This window comes from Acinonyx jubatus, chromosome E4 (assembly GCF_027475565.1).
Source record: "Acinonyx jubatus isolate Ajub_Pintada_27869175 chromosome E4, VMU_Ajub_asm_v1.0, whole genome shotgun sequence".
NCBI lineage: Eukaryota > Metazoa > Chordata > Mammalia > Carnivora > Felidae > Acinonyx > Acinonyx jubatus.
Genome location: NC_069395.1, coordinates 51359048 through 51382936, shown reverse-complemented (window position 1 = coordinate 51382936; position 23889 = coordinate 51359048). Strand labels below are relative to the sequence as shown.

General features: G+C 47.8%; 1 protein-coding gene across 3 annotated transcripts in view; it reads right to left on the bottom strand.

Annotated features, from left to right (window-relative positions):
* The window catches only part of KIAA0040 (KIAA0040 ortholog), a 40543-nt gene extending 17324 nt beyond the window's left edge, over positions 1–23219 (bottom strand). For 2 of the 3 annotated variants that reach the window (XM_015064658.3, XM_053209831.1), the window contains exon 1: positions 22659–23058. The gene's annotated coding sequence lies outside the window, so the exon portion shown is untranslated. Of the gene's footprint in view, positions 1–22658; positions 23059–23101 lie in introns of those variants that run through there. The other variant, XM_053209830.1, reaches the window with a different exon arrangement.
* Between the last annotated feature and the right edge of the window lie 670 nt (positions 23220–23889).

Genomic DNA, 23889 nt, shown 5'->3' with positions numbered 1-23889 from the left:
TGCCCGGGGGCCTGTGAGCACCCAAGGTGAGGCATGGATTAAGCTGGGCAGCCCTGGCAGTGAGTACAGAGGACAAAAGGTGGAGAAGAAAAGAAAGGGACCTGAAAAGTTCAGACGCCCTTTTCTTTGTCCCCATTGTTGTCACATTTGTCCAGTTTCTCCTTCCTCCAATTCATCTTTCCAAAGTCTGGAAGTGGTCATGTCCCCCTGCTTAGCCCCTCTTTGACTCTTCATTGCTTGCAGGAGAATCATAACTCCTTCGCCTCCTATCATCCCAGGCTCATCTCCTACCACCGCCCTTATTACTACATTTTCCAGAATTCTCCCCGACATTCCTGCTCCCTCCCATTGTTATGCTTCGGCACATGCTGTTCTGTCTGCCTGGAATGTCTTCTCACCTTCTTCCCTCTGTCCATTCACGGGAGAGCTCCTTGTCCCTCAAGCCTCCTCTGTGGGGGAGGGCCTTCTGGAACTATCAGCTCTCCACTCCCAAGCTTCCCCACAGCAATTTCTTTCTCTTCTGAGTTCTCACAGGGCCAATATCCTCCCATAGTTCTTATATTACTATATTATAATTATTTGGGGTTTTTTTTGAGAAAATTATAAGAATACAGAAAAGTACAAAAAGTCATATGTAATAATATTTTATATGCATATATTAATATATATGGTACTTGTTGACTCTTTTCTCTCACATTCACTGCAAGCTCCTGTATGGCAGGGATTCATACTCATCTGTGTAATCTCACACCGTCATTCAATGTCTATCACACAATAGGTGCTAATAAATATTTGGTGAATGAATGATGTCTTTCAATGCTCAGGCTAAGCAGGAGACTGACCGTATCCGTGGTTCTCCCAGGTAAGGGTGGAATTGTGTCGCCTTCCTCACGTTTTTACGTTGAAGTCCTTACCCCCAGTATCTCAGAATGTGACCTTAGTTGGACACAGCACTGTTGCAGATGTAATTAGTGAAGATGAGGTCAGGCTGGAGTGAAGTGGACCCAGAATCTAATGTGACTGGTGTCTTCCATAAAAAGGGGAAGTTTGGACATTGAGACAGACATGCACAGAGGAAAGACACCGGGAAGAGACAGAGAGAGAAGATGGCCATTTACAAGCCAAGGAAAGAGGCCTGCAACCCATCCTTCCGTCGTGGCCTTCAGAAAAATCTGACCTTGCCAACCTCTTGATTTCAGACTTCTTGCCTCCAGAACAACACGAGACAGATACATTTCTCCTGCGTAGGCCACCCAGCTTGTACGTTGCTATGGCAGCCCCAGGAGGTTAAGAGGTCCCTTTTGCTTCACCCCCCACTTCTTCATCAGCTGGTCCTATGATCTCTGTCTCCAAAATATGTGCCCAATCCAGTCACTTCTCCCCATTCCAAGACGAGGTCAACATCATCTCTCACCTGGATTACCGCGACAGCTGCCCAACCAGTGTCTGGTTCTCTGCTTCTGTCTCTACAGGCTGCTCTCTTCACACACGCCAGATGATATCACCCCCCAGCCTCACACCTCCACTCCCCGCCTGGCTTCCCAAGGCCTGCAGAGTAAAGTCTAAACCCTTAACATATCCCACAAGTGCCTCCTTCATCTGGCCCTGCCTCCTCTAATCTCATCTTGTACCCCCTTCACACTCACAGGTCCTGGATACACCTTACTTTAGGACTGTCCACTCCCCTCATGAACTTCTTTGCCCCTTTGGTACATTTGTTCTCAGATCTTGGTGTGATTGACCACTTCATAACACTCAGGGCTTACCTCAAATGCATTTCCAGTCAAGTGTAACCTCAGCAGGAGGCTTTTTTAACTAAGAAGCCCAACCCCCAATCAACCTCTACCACACCATCCTGTCTTACTGCCTTTGTAGTGTTTCCCACTCCTAAATTTCTCATTCAATATATGATGCTCTGGTCACTTTATTTACACATTTATTGACTGCCTTCCTGCATTAGAAATGAGCCTAATGAGAATAGGGCCCTTGCCTGTCTTATTCTGTTTGGATGCTCAGAGTCTGGCATGTGGTTGAATGAATGAATGAAGTCATGCCGGCTAACCCAAGTGTCCCAAAGGAAAAGAGATTTTGAACAAAATGTTAATCACTCAGCCCTGGTCATTAGGGAGAGAGACAAGGAGCAATGAAGAGCATAGAAACATGACCATCAGTCACATCTGTGGCCAGACTTTGATGACAATTACCCACCATTTAGCCCACAATCCAGCCACATTCTCCAGCCAACTAACTCATTTAAGGAGGAAATAATGATCAAGAAAATTTTATATCACTGAAAGCAGTTGGGAATGTGTGTGGGGGGGGTGTGCTTTATCAGCTCCTATATTATCACCTACTTTCCTTTTGCTTAGTTACAAAGAGCTCATTGTAGCTGGGACTTTCTGATAACAAGGGATCCTTTCCTAATTACTATATGCTCCATTTCAGGTTCAGCAGAAAAGACAATTAAAAAGCTCCATTTCACTCCAGGTTCAAATGAGTCAATCTTTCAATCAATCAAGTATTAATTAAGCGATGCCAGGAAATACAGGGTAGATAGAAGACATTCTCTCTCTACTCAAAGATGATACCAAGGAAATAATTAGAAAATAATTTAAGAACAATGAAAAGAGTTTAAAAAGGTTTTCATTTGGGCTTTCTCTGGCTTTCTGTTAGGGAATGCCTGGAATCTTTAGCCCCTTTATTCTCGTTTGCTCTTTCTCTTCCCTCTTTCCTTCTTTTTCTCTCTTCTCATGGCTAATTACACTGTCTCCAAAGGGTCCATGCTGTAGACCCCTAATGAGTCTTTTTCAGTCACCCCTTAGGATTAGATACCAGCAGTTCTGTCTCTCTGATTCTCTGAAAATTCCAACTGTGTTAAATGGATTGAATATCATATCTCCTGCCAGTTAGCAAGTCAACAAATTCCTACATATTCATGTCCTTGAGATCACAAGGGAATTTTCTGATTTTTATTCCCCTAAACTAGAAAGCAGACAGAGAAGGATTTTGCCCTCCTCTGTGAGGATTCCACTGGTGTGGAGTCTGGGCGGCATTCACTTAAGTTCTTTGATCTTGGTGTTCTGTAAACAGAGATGTTAGCACATTTCTCAGAGGGTTAGACATTTTTATTCACTGTGCTACATCATCTTACCTTCCATACCTAGCACAGTGCCTGGTAGACAGTGGGCTGGCAATAAGTATTTGTGGAATGGATGAGTGAATGAATGAATGAGTGAATGAGTGAATGAATGAATTGTTGGGAGCAATAAGATATCATGTGTGCAAAGCATGTAGCCCTAAGTACACTTCACACAGCAGGCACCTTAAATTGCCTTGAGAACCATGCAGCTCTGTATTTATGATACTATTTATATTGTGTGAAATGTGAAAAACATCTCTGTGTTAAAGACTTATTTTGGAGGTGCCTGGGTGGCTCAGTCGGTTAAGTGTCTGACTTCGGCTTAGGTCATGATCTTGTGGCTGGTGGGTTCAAGCCCTGCATCAGGCTCTGTGCCGACAGCCTGGAGCCTGGAGCCTGCTTTGGATTCTGTGTCTCCCTCTCTCTCTACCCCTCCCCCGCTTGCGTTCTCTCTCTCTCTCTCTTTCTTTCTCTCTTAAAAAAAAAAAGACTTATTTTGTTCTAACCAGAGGTTGGTCAATTTTTCCCTGAATGGATTTAAAAAGCGAGTTAGCTTTAGATTTAGTTAGATTTAGATTCCTGAAGAATTGGGGCAGACACATTCACCTTCTTCCTGCTTTCTTGAGAATTTGATTTCCATTCATTTCCAGCTGCATCTCCCGCTTTCAGCCTTTCTGACCTCCTGGATCTAGTTTCTTAGGGGTGCCTTGTTTTGTCCATCACTATCAACTTTCACCTGCTCATTCAGCTAGAATGCTCACTTGTTTTTCTTTAACTGGCCTCTTTTGACATAGATACTTTAGGAGGCCAAAGCTGCAAAACAGAGGGTTGGCAAAATGTCTTATCACCTTTCACAGAAACAGGGGGTGATCTGTTGTATCAAAAAGTCACCGTCTCTTATATTCTAAGTGCCGCGACTCTGGAGGTGGGTCTTTTCATCCTCAGGACACAGATGAAAAAACTGAGTCTATCAGGGATTAAGTAATTTGCCCAAGGCTACAGAGCTACTAAAGTCAGAAGAGGTTGGACTCTGGTCCTATCTGAGTGTGAGAGGATCCTGCACGTGACCACAAGGCTGTACGGCTGCCATCCTCAGGTGACGCCTTCCACCTCTGGACATTCTCTTCTCAGCCGAGGGGGTGTTTACCGAATCAGTCATCCATCAACTGTTTGAAATCCTGCCATGTGTGTCACACCCTATGGGTACACTCTTGACTGATTAAGGTGTCTTCTGGGTCTTCAAGGAGCTCACATTTTAATAGGACCCAAAATGTAAGAAAAGGAATACAGTGCGATATCACATACGACAGCGGGTACCCCAAAGGCATAAAACTCCTTTGAGTGCTCGCTGGCAGTCCAAGAGCTATAACCAACCCGTAGGCACTTTCATTATCATTTTATTTTTCCCCTCCTCTAACTTCATGTACAATTACCAATTTTTAGCTAGTCCCCAGATTTGGCCACCAACCTATCCTCCTGCGTAGCCACAACCTGCTGGGGCTTTAGAAGGGCCTGTGTGTCCTCCTTAACCCCCATCCCACAGCCTTCCCCACCCTGCCAGCCTCACCCAGTCCCGTCACTGCATTTAAAGCCTGCGGGTCCCAGACTACAAACTGCATCCGGAGTAGGGACTAGATTCCCTAGTCTTGCACGGTAGTCTACGTAGGGGAGAGTGAGGCAGGGGGCTTGAAAAGGAGAGGTGAGGACAAAAGGCAAAAGGCAAGCTGCCCTTTCCAGCTGAAACCACCATTTTGATCCACTGACCTTGGTCTTTGGCTAATCAGACAAATAATAAGGATGAGGGCTGTCTGCAAGAGGAGTTAATGCGTCTCAAAATGTTCCACGCACAATACAAAAGGCCGGCAGAGGGGTGCAGTGGAGAGAACATCAAGCTGGGAGCCAGAGGACCCAGTTTTAGTCCCGATTCAGTTGTCTTCCAACCCTCTGACCTTGAGTGAACCAGTCAGGCTTTCTGAGCCCTCTCCTCATCTGAGAAATGAGGCCAGGAGCTGTCCCAGATATCTCTCAAGATTGTCATGGAGAATAGCCAGGCATGTGAAAGAACACTGAGAAGGGAGGCTTGCAATTGAAATGCAAGGATCAGACTGGAAAGCTGAATTAAAGCTCAAGTGAGAACCCCTGAGCTTCCCTTCCTGAGGCAGCCCTCCACCCTCCCAACCCTGGCCCCATCCTTCCCGAATCAGTCATTAGGAGCTGTGTTTCCAGTTTGGAGAATGTACGGGCATACACACTGACAACACCCGAATTCATGTTTGCTGCCTGAATATATCTGATCTGACCACATCCTGGTATTAGTGCTAATAAAACCTGTAGCCATAGTTACTGTGAAATACCTGGCTTACTCAGCTCCCATTTTCACTTGCCAAAACTATTTGGTACACGATTTTGGAGCCAATCTTTGTGGGTGTGGTAAAGCACATAGGTACAGTTTTATTTTTGGAAAGTGTGAGCTTGGGGTCTGAGGTCATCTTCAAGTTCGGGGCCATTGAGGAGGGCGGTGCCTTCTCTGTCCTCCAGATGAAGGGAGCACTTTGTGGCTGACCCCGGCAACAGGCACTTAAGTCCTCAAACGTCACATCCTCTCCGGGGGAGAGGGTGTTTCTTGAAAAAGCAGGAAGACAATCCAGCACTTGTGTGAATCGGGGTCTCCCACACAGGTGGCAATCAAAAAATAGGCCCGAAAGCTACGTAATTCTCTTTAATATTAGAGAACTTAGAGTTCTCACACCTCGCAGCCATACCTGCATGACGGACTGATTCAGTTTTCTCGGTGGTGGGGCAAGAGAAGTTTATAGGCTAAAATAGTTGAAAACTAATGGGGTGGCAAAAATACACAGTGATGCAACTCAAAAGCAGTACGGATATGATTTTATTTTCCTTTCCATTTTCTCCTTTCATAGGATGTTGACAGAAGTTCAGGGCAATTAAAAGTCAAAAGCTACCTTACCATAATATTAAGGCTTAAAACATAAAGGCCGAGTCATAGAGGGAGTGAGCAGAAATAGTCTCATTCCAATCATAACTCACCCCTGCGGAATGCACACTGTGGAATATTTCAGACTCGCCAGGCTTTGGGCCCCAGGCTCCTGCCCGCAGGGCGGGGTGTACAGAGGCACTAACGCTCCTGGAGGGCCGACCTTCACTTCCTGTCTGCAGGGGCTTAAACCTGCATCCCCAATGTCACGGGGAGAATTGTTTTTTTGTTTTTTGTGTTTTTTTTGTACAGTTTTGCTAAATAATTCTTGGTGAATGCAGAGTATGTATGAGTTTCCTCATATATTTATGGAGCACACACTCAGGCAAGTAGCACCCTCTTCTTTTCATCCAGATGACATTTTCCAAGTCTCATCAAATGCGGCTTGGGTGCCTCTGTGCAAATAGATTGTCACTCCTAAACTCCCGTTACAGAGAAATTCTGGAACCGACGATGGCTTCACCCCACACCTAATCCTCTCAATTTGCCTGCCCTCACCCCCAAATGTCTTTCTCTCCGTCCCTGAAATGCCCTCCGTAAGGGAGGCTACAGGTGCTACAAACATGTCATTTGGGAGCGTGGATTTAAGACACTGGCTTAAGCTGCGATTGTTGGCGAGGGGTGGGGGGTGCCAGTAGATACTACGGCAAGCGCAAGCGCACATGCACACCCTTCCCTTGGCTCCACCGCCACCCTCCTCCCCATCTACCACCTCTGCTCCATCCTTGCCTGGAGACCTCAGAGCTTTACGGAAGACAGCGGGTCTCCCGGAGCGGAGGACTGGTGGGAGAGACCCTGGGACTCAGACCTTGTCTCTGATCTCTCCACCTGTGTCCTCAGGGCGGGGCGGCTTGCAGACTCCACACCAGCTTTTAGGCCTCATTTCCCATTAGCAGCCCAGAATACATTAAAAAAAAAAAAAAAAAATCAGACCAACTCTCAGAGTGTCAGGGTCTTGAAGAAATAGGCCATTGCGTGGAAACACTTTGATAGAGCAAAACGACCTGAATGTTTGGCCATGCCTCTGCTGGTGAGAAAGGAGGAGAGGGCCCCCCGGGATAGGAGCCGGCTCAGAGCAGCCAGAGAGGGGGGCAGGGGTCCTTGTAGAGGAGGCAGTTCTGCTCCTCAGTGGAGAGCCTGTGGGGCTCCAGTTCTGGCTTTGACTTTTAGGTGGTTTTATTTATTTATGCTCCTGTAGGTTTGCATATGAGCTGAATTCTTGGGAGGAAGACAGACTGAGAGTGTAGGGGAAGCTCCTAGATTGTGGTATGAGAAGTCAACTCACATTCTCACTTGTGACTTCGTGTGCATCCTTGAGAAGGTCATTCAGTTGTTTTGGGCCTAAGTTTCTTCATCTCTAAAATGGGGGCAAAATCTGACAAATACTCAAGAAAGTGATAATATGTGTTGCCTCTGTGGAAGGACATTGGGGGCAGAGCTGGGAGACTGGCTTTTGTCTCGTTCCTTTGGTACTATTCTGAAGGCTTGGTCACATGCACATACTTTCTGCAGGAAACGAGTAACTAGCAGTGGACAGCCACCTTGCAGGGTCCTGAGGTCAAAGCAGACAATGCATGTGAACATGACCCTAGGCTCTTAGGAACTGTACAAATATTTAGAGTCACAATTGCTATCATTCCAGGCAGATGTAGGGACATGGCAAAAAATGTCACACCTCAATTCTTCCAGGTAGCGAGTGGCTTGAAATTCTTGGGAAATTTGCTCCCATGCTGGGAAGTTTTCCTGCCCCCAACCCAGAGTGGATGGATGGATGGATACCACCCCTACCCCCCTTCTCCCCCGGGGGAGAGGGCTCTTTCACCTGGCTGTGCAGTGGTGCTGGGAGACCTGGATCCCCCGTGTGCCCAAATGACCCCTGCTTTTCAAGGGCTAGCCGAGCATGTCCACCCTGCCGAGCGAGTTCTGACAAGCACATTCCATCCTTTGCCAGGAGGCAGTGGGGCCTGGCTGCCTGGTGGGAGCTGCGGGAGTGGTACCTGCCTCTATGGCTGCCCTGTGACTGACCCCTGGCTGGGAGTGGGGGTGGGGAGGTTTATACAGAATGAGTGCCAGTCTCCCTTAGGCTGTTTACTGGGTCACCATAATAAAAACCATGCTGCAGGCATATCGTTCTTTGTATATGAAGAAGCTAATAGAACTAACAACAACGATTTTCATCAATAAAACCTGCCATTTGAATTACTTTTCCTGAAGTAGCGCGTGGGTTTCATTTCAAGAAACACTAGTTAAGGAACTACTATGTGGTCAACTTGGTGCTGAGGGGGAGCCCAGAAGTGTAAGAAGGTTCCTGTCCTGGGAGAGTTCATGGAACATCGAACGCTGTTAGGTCCTGCCAGACGACAGTGCGGGTCCCTGCCTCCCCGCGGCCAGACCACAGGTTCCTCCGTTCTAAGATGGGAAGGTAATAATCACACTGACATCATCACCCTCAGCCTTGCTGTGGAAGTCAGACAATATACAGGAGAGTTCTTTATAGACTGAAAATGCCCTTCCAAGTATAATTTTCAAAAATAATCATGGCAGTTAGAGGCTAAGGTAAATATCAGAAAATGCCAGAGTGCACACACGATCAGGAAGGAGAGGAATCAAAGTTGCCTCGGGACTTAAGTGAGAGGCTGCACGGCAGAGTCTGAGGTCAGATGGTCGGGTGGGAAAAGGGGAGCTGAGGTGAGCTGGATAGGATGGGAAGCCAGGGTGCAGGTCAGAGGCCAGCACATGCAGAGTTTGGGCCTGGGGTAGCAGTGAAGAAACTTCCCAAGGAAGAGTGAGGACCGAGGTAATACAGGCAGGGCTGGTGAGATTACACAGGGCTTGGAAGGCTGAACATTGGTTTGGTGTAACAGGTGCCAGCGAGGCCCTGAAAGCTGGCAAACAGAAGAGACATAGCAGCGTCACTGTTTCAGAGGCCACATACTCAACCTGATCCCTCTTGTAATTCCAAGTGTGCCTTGGCCTGAGCTGGCGGTTATACAGCAGCAAGCCCCCACCCCTGGGCTCGGGGCACTCTGCCCTAACCAGCCAGGCTCAGGAATCACAAACCTTACAACTAAAAACACAAATTTTATTAATAGCGCTCTTGCCTCCTTACACAAAATCTGATTATGAACTGAAATGAAGTATCATCAACCCAGTCAGAAAGAAACTACTATTTATCTCGTGATCCTTTGGGAATGCAGGCAGAGGCTAAAAACCCTGATGCAATCACTTCTCCAGTCTTAACAGATGCCCAGATGGGCTTGCTTTTACTTATGATTGGGGGATGTCTGATCGAAGACCTTGCCCTCATAACACATGTTAATGTTTTAAGGGCTTCTGCAAACATTTCTTTACTCAGTCCACCATAATGTAAGGAAGGGAGAAGTTTCTCACCCTATTTCACAGATGAATGACCTAAGGAGAAGAAATTTGTTCAAAATTTGTTTAAAATTGCAAAGCTCGTGGGCTACCTAGGTGGCTCAGTTGGTTAAGCATTCAATTCTTGGTCTCAGCTCAGACCATGATCTCACAGTTTTGTAAGTTTGAGCCTCACGTCGGGCTCTGTGCTGAGCCTGCTTGGGATTCTATCTCTTCTCCATCCCAGCTCATACTCTCTCTCTCTTAAATAAATAAACTTAAAAAATAAAATTGCAAAGCTGGTTAGTGGCCAAGGGTAGAGAGGGTTCTAGTCATCTGGTTCCCCAGTGCAATGTTGTCTTCACTACATTAACTTCTACAAAGCAACAAGAGAGGAGCTAATAATGGCAATTCGTCACTTCTGCGGTTTACTCTCTCAGACTCCCTGAGATTTGTGGTCCCTCTCTTGCTCTGGGGCCTCTACAAGCTTCTCTGTCTGGAACCCCCCAGCTCTCCCCTAATCCCAGTCCAAACGCTACCACCGAATCTCCTGACTTCTGTTCATTTACATCTCAGAGAAATGTGGGTCCCCTTGGGAAACCTTCCATGACCTCATTGATGTAAGAGCCCCTGCCCGGTACCCCTCACTGTCCTTACACTGCTACCATAGCCCATACCTGGTTGAGGCTAATTGTTTATTTAATCACCTTTCTTCCTTTCTAGACAGAATCTATTCCCATCCAGCATCCCCAGCATCTGGGACATGTTTGCTTTGGGAAAATACTTGCTGAATTAATAAATGGACATTTTTATAGATGAGGAATCAGGCCCACCGAAGTTAAACACCCAAGGGCTCACAGATGATCAAGAATGATGTGGTAATTCTTCTTCCCCTAAATATCCAGTGCTTGTTCCAGACTGCCATGCTGATTTCTGGGTTCACACACAGCACTGTGGTCAGATGGAAGAAGATGCTCTGAAGAAAATCCATCAACGGGATTTTCAATATTCTGGGTCTGGAGAACTCTTTCAACCTGAGCTCAGAGTGTACTTCCATGCCAGATACTCCTGGGCATTCCCGAGTATCGGCACACTCTGCTGGCCTCTTTTGGTAACTGGCTATTTCTGAACCTCCAGTTGGGCTGTAAGTGCCAAGAAACAGCGATGATAGCAGCGACAGCTTTCTTCCAAAGATCGTTGGCCTCAAATGGAGATTGCACTTGTTCTCACAGGGCACCATATTGAATGTCATGACCTGCCACCATGCTCTGGAAAAGCCTTGATTAGATGTCTTTCTGACACATCTTGGTGTTCATGAATTGATACCATTTGTTTGGTAATTTCTGGGTGCTGAGCCGACTGAGTAGAGTATGCGTGTGTGTAGCAACTCACTACATACATCACTGTTATTACTGCAAAGGTCTCTCCCTGTTTCTACCTAGAGGGAGGAACTCCCTTGGCTCGCTTTTTTCTTCCTTCCCTGAGCCTGGGTTGTTGCCACAATTGAGGCTGAGGGGGCCAAGAGCTGCCATCTCCAGTATCTGCAGTGGAGCAGCAGACGATCCAACTCAGTGCAAGTATGTTGAGTAACCACTGGGTGCCTGAAGCCCTTCTCTCCGTTCTAAGGCTTTCCCAGATAATGCTGCCTAGTAAGAAACAGAAACCTGCCAACTACCTGGGTAAGGAACTCCAAACTGAACTAAAGATGTAGACTGTGAACTCAAGGAATTTATTTTTTGTTGGGGGAAATGGAGGAGCATGAAAGAAGAACGATGAAGCATGACTAGTTAAGTGTCCAAAGGGAAATGCAAACACATGGTTATGGAAGCAGCCAGGAGGAAGCTGTTAATTCCAGTGAGAGATCTAGGCAAGGCTTCACAGAAGGGGTGATCAGGGTGGGCACCTACAGGGAGAACAGGATGATTAAAATGTAGGGAGAATGGGAGTAAAGGGATTCCAGCTGCTCTTGAAAGAATCTAATCAAGGTGGCCCAGATATGGAGCCTCCAACCCCCCCCATTACCACGGCAACACGCCAACAACTCATTCCAGCCCGCCCTCCCTTAGAGCTCTTCTGGGCCAGCCACTCCAAGCTCCAGTGGGTGCCATTCCAGCGAGCTGCCTGGCCCAAGGTGAGGGTTCCTCGGTGTTGCGGCCTGAGGAGGAGGGCTGCCTACTGGGAAACTTACTCTCCATCCCACACCTCCTCACCTATTATGGCTTGAATGCCCAAGGGCAACGCTGGGGGTGGCCGATGATGTGCTGGGCCCAAGGACCTCCAAGGGTTGTTTTCCAAGTTCAACCACGAAGGCAGATTGTTGTGTAAGAAAACTTGATGTGGCTTGTGGGTTTCGGCCTCCTTCCCTCTCCACTCCAGACTCTCCAGTCCAGACACAATTTATTCCTTTCCATATTCTTTAATTTGGTACTACTACTGATTTCAAATCTGGAGTCACAAGGTAACCAAAGCCAGTTCCAGCTGGCACAAGTTCAAAGGGATCTCTCTATCTCTCTCTCCCTACACACACACACACACACACACACACACACACACACACACTTAGTAGTTAGCCTACCCCTGTAGCAATTCTGCTAATGTTTAATTTTTTTTAATGTTTATTTTTGAGAGAGAGAGACAGACAGACGGAGTATGAGTGGGGAAGGGGCAGAGAGAGAGGAAGCCACAGAATCCGAAGCAGGCTCCAGGCTCTGAGCTGTCAGCACAGGGCCTGACACAGGGTTTGAACCCACAAACCGTGAGATCATGACCTGAGCCAGAGCCGGACACTTAACCGACTGAGCCACCCAGGCAACCCAATACTGCTAAACATTTATAGAAGAAGGTTTGTGGAAACCAAGTGGGATTTTTGCCCAAGCAGGCCAAACCCAAGCCACAGGCTGCAAACTGGAAGCCCGTGAGGTAGATGTGACCAGAGACCAGTGACTGGATTTCTAGTTTCACATCACATCCTCCCCCCACCCCCATGCCACCTGCGTTACTCTTTTGGGTAGACCCATCTGGATGGAAGCCTGCCCCTCCTCCATTCACTAGCTGTCTGACCTCAGAAAGTCCTCAGCAGTAAAAACAGGGTAAGAGTAGAATTGGGGTCATAGGTCCACTGTGGAAATAGGATGAGTTAAATAATCTGTATAACGTGTAAAACAGTGCCTGGCACAAAGTAAATGTTCAAGAAGTGTTAGCTTTGTCCACCAGGCCCTGGAGGCATTTGAGCTTGTAATCCCCGCAATGATTCAATGGTGGGGGGTTCAAGGGTGCGGAGGGACACGCAGACCACGGTGTAACATGGAAAAGCACCCCTTGCTATTTCTGGCAGAGCCAGTGAGGAACACTCTGGCCTGTTAAACTGTGCAAAGACTGACCTGTGTGTAGCCCCTGCGGGAGAGGGGTGACAGAAAGGAGGCTCTGGTGGCCTGGGGGCTTTTTCTGGAATCCTGGTTTATATAGAGATCTATATCTCTATGTCTTCCCCCCGCTGCTGCCTCACCTGCCTGACAACCAGTGGAGATGATCGTGTGCTCTGTACAGATGCTGTGCTACGTCTGCTTTCCCACATGACTGTATTTGAGCTCTCTACCTGAGAGCTTTTCTTCTAGGAGTCCCCACTGCTTAGTGTTAGCACATAGTAGGTGCTCAGCGTTTGTCGAATGGTTAACAAACTGACTGGTTATGATTTTGGAGGATGGAAAAGAACCAGAATTAAGAACGCCTGTGTGAAGGCTAAGGTGTTACCTCCTCTGGGCCCAGGCACCCACACTCATCACTGGCACTGGAGCCCTGGTATCCCTATGAGCTTTGCACAGGCCTCTGCAGGGCCAGGCCATCCAGGGGCATAGCAGGTGGGGCTACAGCAGGTTGAGGGGTCCAGGACTGGGGCCTGTGCGGAACAGGAAGGTCTTGCAGTGGGTGGAGCCCAAAGCAGTGGTTTCCGGCTTAGGCAAGTGGGTCAGAGCCTGGACAGCCAACCGGCCAGGGATGGAGGAGGTGGCAGAATGTTGAGAATGGTGCGGTCTGGGCGATGGGTGAAGAGCTGGTGGCCCTCAAGAGCAGAGATCCCAGGACAGACTCTAATCCCAGGGAAGAGGCTGTTTCTCCCAGGTCTGCATGAGAGGGGCAGGATTTGCTCGCAGGTGCTCACAGGTTCCTAGACGGAAGGTAGATCTGGACTTGCTGTTTTTTGGTTTTTTTTTTTTTAATTCCCTGTGGCCTCTAGTGTATATAGTGTCACGCACACACAGAGTTTTTGAGAAATGTGTACGGAAATGCAGCTAGACGCACACTGGGACTGTTTCTGCCTTCTAAATCGAGGCCTCCAAGCCTCCTAAGAGTTTTTTACAATTTTCCTTTTGCAAAGAGTAGCTGAAGGTGCCTGGTCAAAGGCAACTGAGGGCGGCCAAATCTCACTGAAGATCTCCAAGACAGAGGAGTGAGAATTACCAGCTGGGGGCCGGGGCGGGGGGGCGGGAGGGGGGGTGGGGAGGGGCGAGTCTAGATCTCTCCCCATGAAGCTGCTGTTTCTTGTACCTGCTGGCTGAGACCCAGCATGGCCATACGCTAGGAGTCTCTGAAGCAACAATACAATCTCAAGATGAATGGACAAATTTTGATTTTAGAAAGTGGCTTACCGGGTTCATTTAATTTCTTCTTTAGAATCCCATGCAACCCTAGGGCCTCCTCACCTGGGCATGCCAAGATCTCCTCATAATGCCCTTTGCATGACTTCCCGCCCCTCCCCCCACCCTTCCCGTCTTCTCATGTACATGGTGCCCACGCAGATATCACAGAGAACCACACAAGCCATTGTAGGCCTTTTCTCACCTTCTCTCCCTGATGCCCGGGCCATATCTGAATTGGGAAAGCCTATGAGTCGAAATGCAGGCCCTTTTTGGAGTCGTGTTAACAGGGTGACAGGAGCTGGATGTTCCAGCTGCAGAAGCACACGTTAATTAACCTGTGTTTGATGAGCAGCTACCATGTGCCAGCGACCGCGCAGTGGGAATTTAATGACCAAGTGGTGGTGCCCACGGGTGATGGTGGAGGGTCAGACCTTACCAAGGGTCACAAAAGTTTATACATAAAATAACACACTTCGATCTTATCTCTTCTGGGAAGTCTGTCACCTGAAGCTGGGCTAAGTGGTTTCCCTCTGGGTCCTGTGGGTCCCTGTTGTGACACCTCTCATAGCATTTCCTACACTGCGTCGTAATTGCCTCTTTATCTGTCCGTCTGCCAAAATAGACTGTGAGCTCCTGATTCATTATTGGTGACAGCCGCAGAGTTTCTTTGTAGGCTAGGCTAATGGATGACCTTCTGGAGCCAAGGGAAGAGCACTTAGCTTTCAGTAGAGACCTCAGTTTCCTCATCTGTAAAACAAGGAGAGTAAGTGCACTGTCCTGAACACTAAATGAGAGGAAGTAGATGAAGCATTTAATGCAATGCCCTGCACGATGCAGACTGTGCTCCATAAATGTTGCTGTTGTTATGTTAGTTACTTCCTACTCAGTCACACCAAGGAGAGTTTATCGTTTGTCCAAACAGTTTCTTTCTCAAGCAGACAAATAACCTCATCTCTAGGACAACAAGGAGCAGAGTTTGATATCCTTCATTAAAGCATAAGATCAAAGGTAACAAATAAGAGACTAGGGATAGGATAGTATGCTTACTTAATATGCGTATTATCATCAAGAAAGGATGTTGATCAAAATGTGGGAAAAGGCAAAACAAAATGATAAACATAAAATAACCATATAATTCAGCAATTATACTCCTAGGTGTGTACCCCAAACAACTGAAAACAGGCACTCAAACAAATCCTCGTACATGCACGTTCACAACACCAAAAGACAGAAACAACCCAAATGTCTATCAACAGACGAATAGAGGGGCACCTGGGTGGCTCAGTCAGTTAAGCGACCAACTCCTGATTTTGACTAAGGTCATGATCTCCCAGTTTGTGGGTTCGAGCTCTGATTCAGGCTGTGTTGACAGTGTGGAGTCTGCTTGGGATTCGCTCTCTTTCTCTCTCTCTCTCTGCCCCTCTCCCCCACTCTCTCTCTCTAAAGTGAAAATAAATAAATAAATAAATAAATAAATAAATAAATAAATAAAAATTAAAAAATAAAATAAAATGGTTAATTGTATGTCATGTGAATTTCACCTTCATAAAAACTTGGGGGGGAGGTAAAGCAAAATTTCTTGAAAGCTCATAGATGGTAAATGGAAAACAATGATATAGTTCCTATTATTAATTGTTTAAGATGTATAAAATGGCACTGATTCTTTTTTTAGTGTGTATTTATTCATTCATTACAATACCAAATGTTGAATGATCACATATTTCAATGGTGGAGATTCCTTATTGAAGGAATACTGTTGGTTTTTTTTTAAGTTTATTTATTCATTTTGAGAGAGGGAGAGAGAGACCGTGTGTGAGTGGGGGCAGGACAGAGAGAGACAGAGACAGAGAGAGAGAGAGAGAGAGAGAGAGAGAGAGAGAGAGAGAATCTGAAGCAGGCTCTAGGCTGTCAGCCCCAACGTGGGCTCAAACCCACAAACCATGAGATCATGACCTGAGCTGAAATCAAGAGTCAGATGCTTTACCAACTGAGCCATCCAGGAGCCCCAAGAATAATGTTTTTAAACCACTGAAGACTTATTCCTGGAAAATGTCAGTCAGGAACATCAGACCTCCTTCCCCATGTGGCACATGCTCTGTGACTGAGTCCCTGTCCCTTGTCCCAGACAGGGTGGAGGGGAGACTCAGTGCCTCTGTCTGGAAATGAGATATTCCTTCCATGGCCAGCTGTGAAAATCTGTGCCATTTGTCCATTGGAAACCCAGTAAAAATCATCTTTTCCTCAGAGGGGTCAATAATATCCTTGTGAAAACCTATGAAGAGCACGGTAGTTGGAAATCAGCAAAGTATCCTAAGGCACTCAGCACATCATTGTCTTTTTTCTGAATGAGGGAAGGCTCTGGGCCAAGCATCCCACAGGGCAGGAACTGAGTTTCTAATTCAGAAACCAGGAGAGCACTGGGCAGGTCATGTCTGGGTGCAAACGTATTCCCCTCTCCCAGAGGTTTCATTTTGGGACAGTGTGGGTCACACATGTGATGAGCCTGGAGGTTTTACTCTAGACCACCGCTGTGCTGTACTGGCAATTGCTACTCAGTAGATGGTGGGCCTTGGGCGGGAGGGAAAGTTTCAGGTCAGGAGTAGAAGGCAGAGAGAGAAGGGAGGGTGCGAGCCTCAGTCATTTATAAGAAAGGGGCTCCACGGATGGGGGAAGTCTGCAGGGCTGGCCTTAAGAGCGGTGTGTTCTCTTTCAGCTTTGCTACTTTTTGTCACATTGTGTTGAATAAACAATTGTGATGTGCTCATAAAACAACCTGCTGGGTGTGGGGGCGGGGGGGTGGGGGGGGGAAGGGGGAGTATAGCATGACAGTCAAATTGCATGCCTCAAATTCTTAGCACCACTGTTGAACAAATGGCTACTGAGAGCCTAGCATGCACACTAGAAATCTGAAGGAACCGACAAAGGTTGGATGAACGTGTTTTCTCCCAGTCCCGAATCATCGGGAAGGTTACTTTGTCCTATATGGTTCCTGGGTGATGTTAGGCCACTGGACACGAGTGGCCCGATGGAGCCTCCAGGCTATGGCCAGGGCTTTTACAGCAGAAGAGCTTCTGAGAGCCCACACTTTGTCCACTGGTGGAGCTGCAGAAGATTCTAAGATTAGAAACCAGGGCCAGAAGGGCAGACTCAGATCCTCACTCAGGTTGGAGAGGGAAAAACAGGTTCCTGACTTGCACTGAAGCATTCTCTTCTCTTTCCACGGGGGCCATGGCCGCATGCCATGTAGGCTAAGACATGTCCACTGTGCGCCATTCTGTTTCCATAACACAGCGGCTAAGACAACTTTGCATCCTCCATCGCTTCTTTCACTGACCTTAACCCCAGGTAAGGGGTTAACTTACTTAACCAGCTTCCGCACCATCTCTAAACTTGTGTACCTTCTCAGGATAACCTGAAGACTAAAAATACTATAGCATGCAACTACCCTTATTGCCGTTATATTTTTTCCCTGTCTTCTGCCACTTTTCTTTTGTGACTCGCTTGGGAAACTAAAGAAGTTGCTGATGCACTTTCCTGAAGCCTATCCAGCTTGAAATCAGGAGTGTATCTGAGGAGAATAAAAGTCAACTGAAAGACATCCTAACGGGAAGAAACTGTAGATGGTTAAGAGCAAAGGCAAGTTCACAAAGGTTTACAATCACAATCTTCAATTTTGACCAAGAACGACAGCGATGATTAGGATTTCTTTCATCTCTTAGCAACAAACTCCACGGAGCAGCTTGCTTACAGTCGTGGGAGCAAGTCTTTTGCCAGGGGCTGGGATTTGGTTTGGACACTGCTGTGGCCCCGTGGGAGTTGCCCCGAGAAAGAAATCTTGTGTTTGCGTGAGGTTCATTTTGGAACCAGGCTACGTTAAGGCCCACTCATGTCCCCAGGCGGTGCCCTGCTCGGATGGCGCAGGCCCATGTGGGGGGAAAAGTCAGAAACCTGAGCTGGTCTGTGGCCCTGGGGACTGCCCTTCAAAGAATTGGCTGTTGATTTTCCTCTTGCCGCATAAAGAGGGAAAAAAGTCTATCTGCCTCTGTTTTCTCTCTCTTACAGTGCCTGTGATGAGTCTCATGAGCTTTTGTTACTCACCCCGGAGCTTTTCTCATGGAACAGAAAGAGTAAATCAATATTGGATGTTTAGTGTTGACCTGTCCGATGGTCTTGAAACCATCCTCACGACAAGTTTAATGAAACACAAAAGGGGTTTCAGTCAATTTTGACACCCAGTGCGGTCCCCCTTTTTTGAGAGGTGTTTGGGAATTTTTGAGAAAACATTAAGGACTGAAGTTGAGCAAACAGAAGTGTTGGGTATGGTACGGAGATGCCTTAAAAGAGGAGACCTGCCCCCATCTCTGGAAGATCTGCTCCTGGTGGCTGGAGCCTGCTGGAGGCTGCTTGGGGAGGGCTTAGCCTTCCAGCCTCTTCATTCTGCATCTCTGCCAGTGTTTGGGTGCCTGAGTGTGAGGTCCAGAAGGTCCAGGTGACGGAAACCCTAGAGAGTGTCTGCTGTTCCTGAACAGAGAGAGACAGAGCTTGGGTTCTGGTCGCTCCCTTAATCAGCTGTTGAGCTGGGGACACACTTCGCCTCCCTGAACATCAGTTCGCTCACCTGTGAAGTAAGGGGCGGGGCTGGCTTATTTCAAAGTGTTTTTCCGTTTGAAGTTTTTGAGCCTGTGGTTATTTTTTTCTTTTGCTCATCAACAGCCATCCCTTCTCGGAAGTCTGTTTAGTTGAAAGTTTGGGTGTCGGCTTTACTGTGTTGGACGACGTTAGGGTTCCTTAGTCGGGACAGAAGAAAACCACAGATACACCTAAGCCATGAACCGATGCTCAGATTCAAGGTCAGTGCTGGTTTAACCAGCACCTTGGTGAGGATTGGAAAGAAAGCTTCCTTTCTGAGTGGGCCCAGTGCAAGCAGGGCAGGTCTGTGGTCCGGTAAGTAGAATACTGGCTGCTTTCAACCATGAGCTCCCAGGAATCCTTGTGCTGTGCACGACCTACATAAACATTCACTTCTTTGGGCTCTGGCCACTGTAGGTAAGGAGTAAAAGGAGAAGTAGCCAGAGTAGATGCATGCCATTCATATGACGGAAGGAGACATTTATAATTGCTGCCTTAAAATATTTCATACAGTTAAAAAGCTGCAAGTCTGGGCCGAAGATCCTCCCCAGATCTTACACCTACACAGTCCAGGGTAAGTTGGTAGCTTCAAGAGGGAAGATTAGTAATAATAATAAAACAACTTACATTTTTATAGAACCTTGCAATTTATGGAGCACATTAAATGTAACTTTCTTTTTCAATTTGATTCTGATTTCTGATTCAATTTGCCCTGGTGAGTAATAATTATTCCCATTTCAAATATAAGGGAAACGAAGCTGGGAAATTAAAAGACTTGTCCAAGGTCAGCTAATAAGTGGTCAAGACAAGAATTGAATCCATGTCTGTCTACTTCCAAGTTCAAGGTGTTTTTTTTTTTTTCCTTCCACACTGGGTCACATAATTTCCTGATCTGAGCCATGGCAGTCAGACCTCAAGTACTGTTCAATAAGGGTTTAAAATTTTCTCTGGCAAAGTCATCCTTCTTGTTTTAATGATGGTAGGACTCTCCCACACAGGTGTATTACTAAACTTGGGGTATGAGTTCTGGAGAGGTCTTGGCAGATCTCACAGTTGAACTAGAGTGTTCATTTTTCATATGATGAAGTGATTCCTAGGGATTCACTTGTTTGGTTAAATGCATCTGTGTGCCACTAATGCAGGGTTGTCTCCAACATTTTAGAATTTTAGATATCACCTGCAAGGCATCCTGGGAAGGCCTTAGAAATCTAGAGATTCACCAGCAAGTCACCATATGATATAAAAATAGTATCTCCAGGCCAATGAGTACTGGCCAAATCCAAGATTCTTCAGTGTCAACATGGTCTCACGGATAGTGTTATTACAGGCTCCTTTAGCCACCCTTCAACACTGCTTTTATGCAAGTCAGGGATAGTTAGTTTTTTTTTTTTTTTATGCTTATTTATTTATTTTGAGAGAGAGTGTGAGTGGGGGAGGGGCAGGGACAGAGGGAGGGAGAGAGAATCTTAAGCAGCCTCCACGCTGTCAGCACAGAGCCCGATGTGGGGCTTGAAGCACCAAGCTGCAAGATCATGACCTGAGCTGAAACCAAGAGTTGGACGCTTAATCTACTGAGCCACCCAGGCGCTCTGCTGCCTCCATCTCTCCCTGAGCCCCAGACCTGAATAGCCACTGCCTACCAGAAATCTCCTGGGCACCTCCTGGGCATCTCTTGGGTACATCCGTCCTAAATGTGTGTGAAGTGTTAATTGCCACAATCCATTTCTCAAGTCCACTGCTCCCTTAGTTCCTATGGTTTCCATTCTGGACATCACAGTGCACCCCCCCCCAACCCCAGCTCCACACCTTATAATCATCCTCTTTTCCGCTCATTCCTCCTCTACCCTGTTCACTTGGTCAGGATGTACTTTGACTCTAACTTTGTAAACATCACTAGCATCCATTCCCTTCCTTTAGTTCCTGCTGCCATGATCTTAGTTGAGGTCCTCCTTATCTCTGCCTCCTATCTCTCCAAGCTAGCTTGCATCTGGCCTTTAGTTCTCTTTCCAAACACAAATCTGACCACACCCTTTCTCTGCTTAAATACCAAAACCACGACTTCCTTAGTATAGTAGTGTAAGTCCCATTACTCACAGTTCCCCCAACATGCCCTTGACTTTGAATATACTCTTCCCGCTGCCTGAAATACCCTTTCCCTAATCACTCCTAATCATTTCCAACACCTTGCTCATCCATCACTTCTGCAGTGTTGACTTCCAGATAATTCCTAGGGGAGTTTATCACTCTCTCCTTTGGGTTATTTCAGTGTTTCAGTACTGTTACTGTAATGTGTATTATTCTGAACCATATTTGTTTCTGTGTCTCGTGGCATTTACTAGATTGTGGGTCCTCAAAAGCAGAAATTATCTCATTACCTTTGGATTCCAAGGTCCTGGAACACTGCCTATCACACAGTAGGTACAGAAACTGCTGCAGGAATGGGTGGGGAGGGGAATGGATGTTCACCCCTCTTTGATGAGGTCAGTAACTTAGCTTGCTGGGTGCCCATTATTCCCTTGAGTTAAGTATTCAGAGAAACGGGCAGAAATCATTCTGACTTTATTCTATAGGCTAGATATTGACAAAGCATGGAGGCTGGAGAAACATCTGTTCTGTCATGCATTCCTCTCCTCTATTGTATCTTGGGTGGGAATGGGGAGCCAGAATTTCAGAAGAAATGAAGGACTTGATCAGATTTTCCTGCACAGCTGGCCAGCACTGGGCAAAGGGAACGTGCATCAGACTAGGAGGTCGATGGTAAGACCCTTGCTGAACTCTTTGGGTGGAAGTTGACAAACCGTTTGTAAAAGGGTTAGGAACGAGATGCATCAGTGGTGCTTTTCAGACCTGTTCCTTAGAACTCAAGGCTCTCCCCATTACCAACCGGACTTCAAAATGAGGGCTCCTTCAAATTAGCTTCAGATTCTTCCAAACTTTAGCTGAGCGAATGAACTGCACCAGCTTTGAAGGAAGGTGCTGCTGACATGCTCAAGTGCATTTACCGGCACCACCCCCTGTCCCCCCTTCCCCTTCCTTATTGAACAGAATCCGAGAAGCAGTCCTGCAAGGTAGCTAGAATGCGGGCCGCCAGCATTCTTTGTGAAATTAGGGCAATTCTTGTCTGCTTCGGTTTCCCTTTCGGTTAGGCAGGACTGCTGTTCCCACCAGCAAAACATCTATAGTTTATTTAACTCAATCACTACACAATGTATTCCTGTGAAGCTCTTGGAAATACTAGGGAAACAGGTCTTTTTGTGTCCTTTACCTTCATGGGTGGTCTGGGGGGATGGGGTGCTGGGAGTAGGACCATTTAGAGACTCAAAGAAATTAGGAAGCAATCTGTGTCACAGTAAATCCCCTGGAGGCTTGGAGACTAGCAGCCAGGTTCCCACTCCACACCTGGCTCCATGCCATATTTTCGTTTTGGCCAGTTTCTTAGCCCCTTTGAAAATTTGGCTTCACTTAGCATAATTTAGAAACTAAGCCTCAGTGCGTTTTAGTGGGTTTCAGGCCTTGACTTTTTTTTCAGTAGCAAATAGAATGTCCCCCGGTCCCAAAGCTCCTACTGGCAGCTTTGTCAACTGGAGTAAGAGAACTCCACCCCAACCGCCACCCCCAACCCATGTGGACTCAGCCCAGAAGCAGATGTCAAGCTGCTGAGAATATTCCCAAGAAGGGAAACAAACTAGAACCGAAGTTGTGAAGGGCCAAGAGGCTATTTAGAAACGATCCTGGAATCTCACTGATCTCCGGGGCTGGTCTCCTCCTTGCAAAGAACGAAAGTGAGCGGGAAGTTCCCTTCCAAACAGAGGGCAACTTAAAACACACACACACACACACACACACACACACACACACACACACACACACACACAGTCTGACACACATACACAGTCTGGAGACTTACCTCGCAGTCCACCGGAGGGCTTCCTACAGGCGCGGTGGCGCGGGGGTCTGGCGCGGCCCGTCTGACAGCAGGGGTCCCGGCGGAGGTCAAGGTCCCTGTGCAGAAGCCCGCTCCCCTGCGGAGCCAGGTGCGGCGCGGAGGGGTAGGTGGGAGCCGGGCGCAGCGCGTACCTGCCCTCACCACGAGGAAAGCCCCCTGTGCGTTCTTTGCCCTCCTGAGGCTGGAGCCTCACATTTCTGAGGTTTCGCTCCAACTCCGTCCTGCCCCTGATGTCAGAGACACAACTTCCTGAATCAGACGCGCCCTCTCTCCCGCCGCCTGGGCTCGGCCCCAGCTCCCCGCCCGGGGCCCACAGACCGCTGGTGCCCTTGGACTCGGCGCCCCCGCCCCGACGCGCCCTCCCCCCGCGGCCCCCGCCCCGCCACTACGTGTGGGTGCCCCACCGGTTCCGGAACACGCCTCCTACGGGACGCGCCGCTCTCCTCCGGAGCCGGTCCCCAGTCCATTTCTCAGACGCACCAGGTTCCTGGTGACTTGAGAGGATTCAGGGATTCAGGGGGGGAACTTGGGCTGCTGTGAAGACAGCCCAGTGTTGCCTAAGGGAGCGGCCTTCTTGGAAGGGGGGGGTGGAAGGCATCTGGGAGGGAGGCCCTGGGACAGACTGGGTGAAGGCTCCCATGCCTTATCTGGACAAACAAAGCGACCGGCTGCCCTGATCAATCGCTGCGGGCTTGGTGGGAGAGGGTGTACACAGTCTTTGGGCCGCTCGCTGAAGGCGTTGAGGAAGACTGCACCATCACGAGTTGTCAGAGCAGAGATGGAGGGGGAAACTGCCTGCAGAAAATTCTCAGAGATTCCTCCCTCTCATCCTCAGTTGCCCTCCATCCAGTTTTTACTCTGATGTCCATGGGTCCGGTTTCGAGTACCTGGAACACTAGAAAATGAAAGGGCCTATGCCAATGTTGGGTGAGGGACTCGAGACTCGAAGCTTCTGGTGACCCGTGGTAGGGAGCTTGTTCAGTGTCTCCAAGGTTACTGGGGGGCAGGCAGGGGACAGGGGTGATGCCAGGACCTGGCCCTGGAGGGGCCCTCTCTGAGTCATCTGGGTGAGTTTTTCCATGACATGTGCCTCAGGTGCTGCCCTCTTGACTGTATTTGCAGGTGCTCAGGGACCAGGTGCCAGGTGCTGAGCTGGGTCTTGCCCTCTACCTACTGTGCTTGAGGGCTGGTG